A 12,780-nucleotide genomic window follows, 5' to 3' on the forward strand; every position below is an offset into this window, starting at 1 on the left:
CACTAGGTCCCCCCGTGTGGTTCTGGGATTTTTGCTCACCGTTCTTGTGATCATTTTGACCCCACGGGGTGAGATCTTGCGTGGAGCCCCAGATCGAGGGAGATTATCAGTGGTCTTGTATGTCTTCCATTTCCTAATAATTGCTCCCACAGTTGATTTCTTCAAACCAAGCTACTTACCTATTGCAGATTCAGTCTTCCCAGCCTGGTGCAGGTCTACAATTTTGTTTCTGGTGTCCTTTGACAGCTCTTTGGTCTTGGCCATAGTGGAGTTTGGAGTGTGACTATTTGAGGTTGTGGACAGCTGTCTTTTATACTGATAACAAGTTCAAACAGGTGCCATTAATACAGGTAATGAGTGGAGGACAGAGGAGCCTCTTAAAGAAGAAATTACAGGTCTGTGAGAGCCAGAAATCTTGCTTGTTTGTAGGTGACCAAATACTTATTTTCCACCATAATTTGCAAATAAATTCATAAAAAATCCTACAATGTGATTTTCTGGAGAAAAAAAATCTCAATTTGTCTGTCATAGTTGACGTGTACCTATGATGAAAATTACAGGCCTCTCTCATCTTTTTAAGTGGGAGAACTTGCACAATTGGTGGCTGACTAAATATTTTTTCCCCCCACTGTATATACATTTTATGGACACAGTAAATTTTACAATATTTCTAATTTGTTTGTTTTTACTCCTGAACTTCCTCTACCCTCAACCTCTCCGATCATTTTCATGATGTCCATTCGGTTTGCGTCTATATGCCATATCTTTCTAGCTCTTTCACAAAATCTCTCAACCTATAACCTATATACTTATTATGGACACAGTATCCTTTACATTAGTTATCTTGTTGTTATTAGTTGTTGTTAGTTGTTATTAGTCCCATCCTTCAACATCTCCCATCTATCTCTTAACACCTGTCACGATCGTTGAACGGAGTAGACCAAGGCGCAGCGTTGAAGGCAAACATACTTTATTATCCAAAGTGATAACACGAACAAAACAATAAACGAATAACGTGACATCCTAGGTTAAACAACCAACATGGAACAAACCAAAAGGAACAAGATCCCACAACAACTGTGGGAAAACAGCCTGTTTAAATGTGGTTCCCAATCAGAGACAACCAGCAACAGCTGACACTCGTTGCCTCTGATTGAGAACCACTCTGGCCAACATAGAAACAGAACAACTAGAATATTAACATAGAACACAAACACATAGAATATACACACCCTGGCTCAACATATAGAGTCCCCAGAGCCAGGGTGTGACAACACCATCCATATTGGATTTCTATTTGCTATATATTTGATGTTTTACAAAAGTTCTGAACCCTTCTATTCTCATTATTTCTACAGATTGTAAATTGAAAATACATTTTTGCTAAAAGTATTATTATATTATTGATCGATTGACTATGACTTTTCAGATCACCCAGTAGTGCGATATTCAGGGTTAGCTCCAGGTAAATATTGCAATCCTTTAGCCATTCCTGGACCTGTGTCCAACAACAATTTACAAATGGACAATGCCAAAACAAATTATCTAATGATTCTGTCTCTTCGCAGCTAAATCTGCAGAGCTGGGAAGATTATATCCCCCATATAAATAACATTCTACTGGTAGTGTCACGATCGTCTAGAACAGATGAGGACCAAGGCGCAGCGTTGCAGGCAAACATACTCTTTAATTAGAGACACGATCAAAAACAACAAACGATACGTGACAGTTCACGGTCTAACATAAACAGACTTGAAACAAAATCCCACAAACACGAATGAAAAACAGACTGTTTAAATATGGCTCCCAATCAGAGACGACCAGCAACACCTGACACTCGTTGCCTCTGATTGGGAGCCACTCTGGCCAACATAGAAATAGCACCCATAGAAACAAAACACATATATCTACACACCCTGGCTCAACATAACAGTGTCCCCAGAGCCAGGGCGTGACAGTACCCCCCCCTAAAGGCGCGGACTCCGACCGCGTCAAACAAATACCACAGGGGAGGGACCGGGTGGGCACTCCGCCTAGGCGGCGGATCCGGCTTCGGGCCTGATCCCGCTCCCTCTCCAACCCCCAAAGTACCCCTGGTCCGGTCTGGCCCCGCTGGCCGGAGCTGGACTGCACACTGATGGAGCGGATTGCTCTAGCTCCGGCGTAAAACATCTGACCAGTGCCGAACCAGGCACCAGTGGAACAGGCACGGGCCGTGCCGACTGACGACGCACACCACTGGCTTGGTGCGAGGAGCAGGAGTGGACCGAACCGGGCCGAAAGCCCACTGACTTCGAGCAGAACGGGCCAGCCAGCTGACGCGCACCACTGACTGTGCGGGAGCAGGAACGGGCCGAGCCGGCTGACGGCGCACCACTGACTTGGTGCGGGGAGCAGGAACGGGCCGAGCCGGGCTGACGGGCGCACCACTGACTTGGTGCGGGGAGCAGGAACGGGCCGAGCCGGGCTGACGGAGCGCACCACTGACTTGGTGCGGGAGCAGGAACGGGCCGAGCCGGGCTGATGAAGCGCACCACTGACTTGGTGCGGGGAGCAGGAACAGACCGGACCGTACTGGGGACACACACCACTGGCCCTACACCGGGATCTGGAACGGGCCGGACCGGACTGGTAACACACCCCAGTACCTCTCGCCGTGCCTCTACACCTTCCATCCCCTCTTCGACCAGTGGCCCCCGTAACCTGGCGGCCTCCTCTGCCAACCCGCTGGACCGCTCTATCGCGGCCTCCTGCTGCCCCGACGTCGTGAGCCCCCCCCTAAAAATTTTCTGGGGTTCTCTCCTCCCCGTGGGCCAGGCTTCTATAGTTCTCGCCCAACTCTCGCTCTTCTGCCTCCAACTCCCGCTATTCAGCTCCTCAATTGGCTTGACCCAGTCGAAGCTCTTCCTCCATTGTTCCCAAGTCCACTCTCTCTGCTCTTCACTCGGCTTGACCCAGTCGAAGCTGCCACGGAGATCTGCTAGGGATTTCCCTGGCGATGGCTCCTCGACTCGCTGCTTGGTCCAGTTGTGGTGGGATTTTCTGTCACGATCGTCTAGAACAGATGAGGACCAAGGCGCAGCGTTGCAGGCAAACATACTCTTTAATTAGAGACACGATCAAAAACAACAAACGATACGTGACAGTTCACGGTCTAACATAAACAGACTTGAAACAAAATCCCACAAACACGAATGAAAAACAGACTGTTTAAATATGGCTCCCAATCAGAGACGACCAGCAACACCTGACACTCGTTGCCTCTGATTGGGAGCCACTCTGGCCAACATAGAAATAGCACCCATAGAAACAAAACACATATATCTACACACCCTGGCTCAACATAACAGTGTCCCCAGAGCCAGGGCGTGACAGGTAGCAATAATTTTGTATACGTTTTGAATCCGGCGTCGTTTTGCGTATCAGTTCAAAAACACTATGCCATGGAATCGGTACGTCAAAAATCTCTTCCCAACTATTTTGCAATCTGTCAATCCTTTGGTCCTTCAATGAAACTGCCATACTTTTTTTATTTATGTTCTTTAATGCAGGGTGGACAGACAAGTTCCTTACTTTTTCCCATTTCACTTTCCTAACAAGACATTTCTTCCATCCATTGTGGGAGGATACCCAACCTTCCAACCAATGGCAATGCATTTCTTAGCCACTATAAATACTAGGTTACACAGTTTCTTCTGATAACAGTCTCCAGTATCAACATTTCCAAGCAAACAAAAACAGGGAGAAGATAGAATCTGTAGACATCCTGAGATAAAAGAACATACTCTTTGCCAAAATTCAGCCAGCCTTCACAAGACCATAACATATGCAAATATGTCCCCTTTTGTGTTTTACAACTCCAGCAGAATAATTACATTTCTGTGTGCATGATATTCAGTTTCACTGGCATATAGAACGTTCTATGGATGGTCTTAAACTGCAGTAATTTATGTCTGAGATTATATGAACATGACTGGGCATTCTAACATATCTGTATCCATTCATCATCATCAATAGCGTCTCCCAGGTCTTCCTCACATTTTTGTTTTACATGTTTGTGTCATTGGGAAATGCCTCTATCAACCCTTGATAGAGTTTGGAAATCAACTTTAGAGGTTTGTCAGACTGCTTTAAAATAGTTTAAATCTTTGAAGCTTCTTTGAAGTCCAGGATCCAGTTGCAGAGGGAGGTGTTTAGTCCCAGGATCAATCAGATTATCGAAGCCAATGACTGGCAGGTAGCATAGCGGTTAGAGCGTTGGGACAGTAACCGAAAGGTCTCTAGTTTGAAGAGCCGACAAGGTGAAAAAATCTGTCGATGTGCCCTTGAGTAAAACACTTAACCCTAATTTGCTCCAGGGACACCGTACTACTATGGCTGACCCTGTAAAACAACACATTTCACTGCACCAATCTGGTGTGTGTGACAATAAAACCCATGTGTGTTCAGGCTCTGGCCCAACCTATTGGTTTCTGGGACCTATCAGAATGGTTTGAATGTGTTCGCATTCGGGGAGGAGATCAAATCCAGACTCATCGTGGAGAACAAATGTTAGTGGGCGTGGCGTGTGGACGTGTAGCCAGGGAAATTGTATCCACTCATAGAACATAGATTATCACTGACAGGAGTTTCATACATTTCCTGGAGTGGATTATCACTTTAGTAGATTTAAAATCCAAGGTCACAGGATATGTTTTCTCACCCACTCAGTCACCATAAGACCTAGCCTACCCACAATAAAGAATGAGTCCCAAATAGCACCCTATTCCCTTTGTAGTGCAATACTTTTGACCAGGGCCCATTAGGCTCTGGCCAAAAGTAGGACACTATATAGGGAAAAGGATGTTATTTGGGACTCACACAACGTTAGTCAAGTGTATATCAAGATGTACCTGTTATGATTGATCATATTAATAGCCTACTCTTGAACACACAAACATATAGCTAGCAACATACTGCCACAATGACATGCCTGTGTGACGTGAAACAGTAAACTGTAACTCGATCTTTATCCACTCCCCTATCAGTCTTTTTTCTACCTATAATCACTTCTTGGTAACTCTTTATTATAGGGATTATAAAGGGTTCATCATTTGTTTATTGGCCGTCAACACTATAAATCATTCATTAACAGAAATAATTTGTTGGTTAAAATGGTAAGATCATTCAGAAACATTACACCAGTACAAGGTGGAACATTACAAGCTCAGTAGTCATAGCCTGTTTTGCTTTAGTTATGCCAGCTAAGACATTCCTGGAACAGAAAACAAACACTCCTGATCTGTGGAATCAGTGGAATGTCAGATAGAGAATTTAAAACAATAGACCTTTGCTTCCTGAAGTCATGTGCAGGTCTCTGAAGTAGAGCTTTAAAAGCCTTCCAGGTCATGTTACCACATCGCTTCCTGTTTGGTCAATATTTTCTAGCACGCCACACACGTACTGTACATATGTATACGCACACACACACACACACACACACACACACACACACACACACACACACACACACACACACACACACACACACACACACACACACACACACACACACACACACACACACACACACACACACACACACAAATACGCTAAAGACTCCCACCACTCATACAAATCACGCTACAACAGCCTTGATGTCCTCCAGATACATATAAATAGTGCTGGAAGGTAAACCGTGCTTCTCCATGATGCATTATTAAAGTCTGTCTTGCAGATGCTATAAAGAACAACACACTTGGTAAGTGTGTGCTCTCTTGGCACAGTAAACTAAAGTGGATTATGGGGTTAGCCAAAGGCTGAATAGAATCATCAAACACAACTCTGAACACACTACACTGTGGAATCAATACAGTAACAACCAGTAACTGGGTTGGGAATATATCAATTGATAAGAGTTTGATTGAATAGTGTTTCACTTCTCCTCTTACCCTACTAGATGGCACTGTGGAACCATACAAATAGTACTTACCTTCTTTTCACCAAATATTTAAGTCTTTCTTTGGTTTAATACCACTGTTGTATACCTCAGTGTACGACAGCAATGTTATTACACAATGTGAACTCTGAGATGAAGACATTTATTTACTGATAACATCAAACCAATTGATTCTCTTTCCGATCGATTTTCAATGGGAGAGTTTGTCCTCTATACAAGGTTGTATATCATTCACTGTGCTATAATACATGATCTAGTCTGGCTCTTCCAACCTGCATAGTGGTCGTTAAGACCAGTAGGTGCGTCCCAAATGACACCCCATTCCCTATGGGTCCTGGTCAAAAGAAGTGCTTAAAGGGAATAGGGTGCCATTTGGGACGTATCCTTAGAGCTTTTCCTAAGTTGATAGTGGAGATAAGACTGTAAAGCTTTTGTTGTTGTTGTAATTTTTACCCCCTTTCTCCCCAATTTCGTGATTACAATCTTGTCTCATCGCTGCAACTCCCCAACGTGCTCGGGAGAGGCAAAGGTCGAGTCATGCGTCCTCCAAAACATAATCCGCCAAACCGCGCTTCTTAACACCCGCTCGCTTAACCCGGAAGCCAGCTGCACCAATGTGTCGGAGGAAACACCGTCCAGCTGAAAGGAGTCGCTAGAGCGCGATGAGCCAAGTAAAGCCCCCCCGGCCAAACCCTCCCCTAACCCGGACGACGTTGGGCCAATTGTGCGCCGCCCTATGGGACTCCTGGGCCAGTAATGACACAGCCTGGAATCGAACCCCAGGCTGTAGTGACGCTGCAACACTGCGATGCACTGCCTTAGACCGCTGCGCCACTCGGGAGGCCCAGGACTATAAAGCTTGAATAGGATCAAGGACAGGGTTAAGTAGGAGGAGGCTGTGGATCTAATAGATGACGCATTACGTTGGTTGTTACAGTGTTGTTAAATTGTTGTTGTCACAGTGCTGTCACAGTGTCTTCACTGTGTTGTTACAGTGTTGTTGTCACAGTGTTGTCACAGTGTTGTTACAGTGTTGCCACAGTGTTGTCACAGTGTTGTTACAGTGTTGTTACAGTGAATAGATTTAGACGTGATTGGAATATAATCAATTCTGATTGATTGGTTATTTTCCTTGGCAATATAAGCTTCTCCATTAGACTATTCATAGAATATAATTAATAACGAACAATTGGCAACACACATTGATCAATTACCTTTTAATGTTATTTAGAGGTCTGCATTTTCTGTAAGATTTTTGTGATCGGATATGTAGCCGTCAAATATACACAGCCTCTACTGTATCAACATTTCAATGTGTGCACTCACTAACTGTAAGTCGCTCTGGATAAGAGCGTCTGCTTAGTGACTAAAATGTAAAATGTAAATTAAATCCCTGCAAACCAATCTCCACAATATGACATGGACAGATTAGACTACATGTGTCTGTAATCGTGAAAATGCATCAACCCTAAATTAAATATCCATATTGGAACAACCACATAATTAGTGTGTGTCTCCTCTGACAGGTAAACAGGTCTTTGGTAATGTGCTGCATGTTGTTGGCTGTGTTTTACATTCAACTGATGGGTCCCTTTACTCCCCTTACTGTAGATAAAACCAAATCTACACCAGATAGGTGCAGTGACATGTGTTGTTTTACAGGGTCAGCCATAGTAGTACAGCACCCCTGGAGCAAACTATGGTTAAGTGCCTTGCTCAAGGGCACATAGACATTTATCACCTTGTCGGCTCGGGTATTCAAACCAGCGACTTTTCGATTACTGGCCCAACGCTCTAACTGCTAGGCTACCTGCCTATTGATTGATGATCTAGGCTACTGCCTAGATGATGTATTCACAGCCTTTGTAGTCATTTCCCTATGTTGATGTGATCTAATGAAATCATCAAGGGGCATCAATCTCACCCCAGACAGCCTATTAGAGACCAATGTTTCCACAAAATAACTATACACACACACCAACACACACACACACACACACATAACACCATGTCATTTGTCATACTTCAACGCCATGTACTTAATAATAAATGAACAAATAATGGATGAAATAAACTCTAATATTTTGGCTGATGAAAGACAATAGATAACTATGTTTTATCGTCTGGCAGTCCATTTATTTATAAACCTAAGCATTACAAATCACATTGTCAGCACAGGCTAAGGTCCTCCTAACCATGAGATGGATGAATTAATCTCAATATTATTGTCGGTTAATACATTGTAGTGGACAGAAATGCCCTCTATCAATAATTTCTAACAATGTGACATTTCAATTTACTGTATGTGTATGGTTAATGGGTATAAGGAATACAGGATAATGAGGATTTTATAATTGACCTGTGAATGTTAGATGATAGGGCGGGGAAACAAAAGGGAGAAATAGGAGCAAGTGAAACATGGAAGAAATCATCATCATAGACATCACCACCATCAAAAAAACAAAGGACACTACTATTAGCCATTAGGCCCCACAATAGCACAGCTGGTCTTTTATTAAATGAAGACTTTGTCCCACCCATCACTCAATCACACTTCACAACACATTCCAGAGCTGTCAGTCTGCTAAACATTGAATTCCAGGCAGCCATGCCTCTCTCTCAGACACTGTGTGTGTGTGTGGGGGGGGGGGGGTCTCTGACTGACACAACCATTAGAGAGTTTTTACGGCTGTCTAAACCTTCTCCTTATAATGGATTATCCTCCCTGGGAATGGGAGAGGAGAGGGGAAGAGATGAGAGGAGAAGAGAGGGGAGGAAAGGAAAAGGGATGGGAAGAGAGTTTGAAGTATCAAGTTTTATTAGTCGTATGTACGTGATACACATGGTATACACCATCCAACGAAATGCTTTCTTGCAGATTCCTTCTCGACAATGCAACAACAATAAGAAATAACAAGAATATGAAAATAAAGTATATGGCTCAGTAGAATAGAATAAACGTTTTAGCATAAGTATAATACTGGAAGGCACAAATGAGAGGAGTGGAGATGAGGGAAGAGGCTCTGTTCAGCTCTCCAGGATTCACAGGGTTGTCTCAGTGCAACAGAGGTGGTTCGTAACCACGCTTGCTTGATGAGTAACCTTGCCTGAGGTCTTGCATAATGATTAGGCTTTAACTCAGTGGGCTAAGACAGTCTTGTGGCGCACAGGAGACATGGGCCACTGCTGAGGAGTGGAGACTCTCTTCAGGGTTCAGAAGGTAGCCTCAGCTATATACCCACCCACTGACTGACTGCTCAGTCATCAAATGACTAGTCTCGCGAACCATAGCCAAATCAAAAGCCACATGAATGTCGGTCAAGTGAGACTAATCCAATGAGTTTTAAACTCAGAACCCAGACTACCAGGTTAGTCTGGCAATGTGATGAGTGAATGATGCATTTCAGGCAACATGGAAGACCTAATGGAAAGAAAGTGACTGGCTGAAGATGACAGGATTCCTTAGATGGTAGTTTATATGGGGACTGAATGAGAATGTCCTTCTGGTTATCATTTACATTGACAGTAGAATCAAATTGTCCATACTCAGACTGATTCAAAACCCTAAAACAGAGGTGGCAATTATATGGAAAGAGAGAGGGACAAAGTTTATAAGTTCAGCATGACCTTCTAAGCAGTAGGGAAACAAATCTACAGTCTAGGATCTTTGTCCAGAACTTTAGACAGGTCAAAATGATCACGGAGCACACCCATTTATCACTAAATCTCATTGCTTTCGCCTACCCACCACTAACAGGGAAGGAAAATATCAGAAAAACACATCGCAAACAACTATAAACCACCCTTGAAGTGACAGAAATAAATATTTTCTGTACAACTCAATATTGTTTCTGTCTGGGGGTTGTTCCATTCTGGAGCAAAGATAAGAACCTATCAATCATATATGTGTCCTGTCTGCACATTGAAGATTCCATTATGGAAGGACACAATAGTGTTTGGCTGTTTATGTTCAAAGCCAAATAAAAGCTGGCCAAAGAACCAATTTCCTCTTTGTTACCTTCATGAATAAGAAACCCATTCATCTTCCACTGTTCCACATTCACAACCCAAACAACAGACTAGTGAAGAGCCATTATCAAGCTGTCTGAGAAAATTAAATACACCTCACAGTCTCAACAATAATGGTCAAAGCTCAACTGAGAATTGAAGGAATACTGTACACTGAGGGTGTCTGTGGTAGGGCTAACCAATGGGTACAGATGTCAGTTCAACATCTAGTTTCGATGTACATTTGGTTGATTTGTCAACTAACCTGATTCAACGTGAAATCAACATAAAATGTCACCATGTCATTGGATTTAGGTTAAATTCCCTTACGTTGATGACTTTTTTCAAACCCAATCAGTTTTCCATGTTGATTCAACGTCATCACATTTAATTATTTTGTTGAAATGACGTAAAAACAAAGTTGATTCAACCAGTTTTTGCCCAGTGGGATGCTTCAAAAGCTAAATTGAACTTGTAGACTATAGCATCATCATCAAGGTTGGGGTGTTCCTGGAATTGTTGTGTAAAGGGCTTGGCCAGTCCTATTATAATACTACAGGTACATAATGTTAAACCATCATTTGTGCCCATTTAGGGCCAGGAGTCTTTCCCTGACCATACAGCCTGACTAGGAAACATTCTGGGCCCTAGTTGTAGCATATAACAAAGGCTCAGAGGTCAAGGTCACTTTGTCAGGATAACTCTTGGTCCTGTCACCTATGATGTCATCACATCAACATTACAGATTAGATCAGTCAAGGGTGCACTTTTGTGTCTAAACAACCCACAATAAATACATTTTACCAGCAGTAACAGTTACACACACTGCAGACTTTGACACCACCATGAACCACAAAAGACTCTACATCAGACCAGTAACAACTTTGTTTATTAATTTGTCTTGCAGTGGCCTGATTGTCTCACTCCACAGCAAGTCCACTGTCTCCACCACGGTCTGAAAAGCATCTCCCGCTGAGAGGCTATCGGATGACAATCACCGGTTCCACTCCTCTCCACACGCTAAAGGTCAACACAAACTAAAACGCACCACACACCATGTCATCCCTGTGAAGCCTGTAAACAAACAGTGTGTGTATGTGTGTCTTGGTGTAGTGTGTGAGCGCATCACGTTCGGCCCGACCTCTCACTGGGGAAGGAAATTAATTCTGATGGCAACATAAGAGCTCTGACTAGAGACAGGCAGCGAAGCCTTGAAGAGACACAGTGGTGAAGTGGAGTGTGAAAACTGTCTATCGGAGAATCGACATGGGGACCTTAATAAACTCAGAACAGTCTACCACCTAAGCTAGTATACTTGGCATCCTGTGATGGATGTTGTAGTTATTGCTTTGCTCCGGCATCAGCCCAGTCTTTTCTGTCTGAGTAGGAAGTCTAGGAGCCAGACTGTACTGTTTGAAAAAAGCAAATATGTAGTTCAACTGCAAATAGAATTACAGTACACCTTGTAGGTAGAAAAAAATGTAAGACAAACGGTTGTGTGAAAGAGTAAGACATTGATATAAAGTTGAAATGAAGACATGTCGCAGCTTTGATTTTATCACATTCTGCACTTGAGGACCGTACAGTATTTTGTCTCTACAACAGACAACTGTATTTTTAAGATTGTGATAATAGACTGGCAATGACCTACCTTTGACTGAGTATACAAATGTCTGAGCCAAAAGTAGAAATCCATAAATTAATTTCAATTGAACTAAATACAACTATAGAATTAACCCTTTGCCAAGGGGGGCGGGAGGGGCAGGACCGACTTTGGGATACCCTGATGTACAGTGAGGGAAAAAAGTATTTGATCCCCTGCTGATTTTGTACATTTGCCCACTGACAAAGAAATGATCAGTCTATAATTTTAATTTGAACAGTGAGAGACAGAATAACAACAACAAAAATCCAGAAAAACGCATGTAAAAAATGTTATAATTTGATTTGCATTTTAATGAGGGAAATAAGTATTTGACCCCCGTCAATCAGAAAGATTTCTGGCTCCCAGGTGTCTTTTATACAGGTAACGAGCTGAGATTAGGAGCACACTCTTAAAGGGAGTGCTCCTATTCTCAGTTTGTTACCTGTATAAAAGACACCTGTCCAGAAGCAATCAATCAATCAGATTCCAAACTCTCCACCATGGCCAAGACCAAAGACCTCTCCAAGGATGTCAGGGACAAGATTGTAGACCTACACAAGGCTGGAATGGGCTACAAGACCATCGCCAAGCAGCTTGGTGAGAAGGTGACAACAGTTGGTGCGATTATTCGCAAATGGAAGAAACACAAAAGACTGTCAATCTCCCTCGGCCTGGGGCTCCATGCAAGATCTCACCTCGTGGAGTTGCAATGATCATGAGAACGGTGAGGAATCAGCCCAGAACTACACGGGAGGATCTTGTCAATGATCTCAAGGCAGCTGGGACCATAGTCACCAAGAAAGCAATTGGTAACACACTACGCCGTGAAGGACTGAACTCCTGCAGCGCCCGCAAGGTCCCCCTGCTCAAGAAAGCACATATACAGGGCCGTCTGAAGTTTGCCAATGAACATCTGAATGATTCAGAGGAGAACTGGGTGAAAGTGTTGTGGTCAGATGAGACCAAAATCGAGCTCTTTGGCATCAACTCAACTCGCCGTGTTTGGAGGAGGAGGAATGCTGCCTATGACCCCAAGAACACCATCCCCACCGTCAAACATGGAGGTGGAAACATTATGCTTTGGGGGGGGTTTTCTGCTAAGGGGACAGGACAACTTCACTGCATCAAAGGGACAATGGACGGCGCCATGTACCGTCAAATCTTGGGTGAGAACCTCCTTCCCTCAGCC

Source organism: Coregonus clupeaformis, chromosome 36 (assembly GCF_020615455.1).
Source record: "Coregonus clupeaformis isolate EN_2021a chromosome 36, ASM2061545v1, whole genome shotgun sequence".
In the NCBI taxonomy this organism is placed as follows: domain Eukaryota; kingdom Metazoa; phylum Chordata; class Actinopteri; order Salmoniformes; family Salmonidae; genus Coregonus; species Coregonus clupeaformis.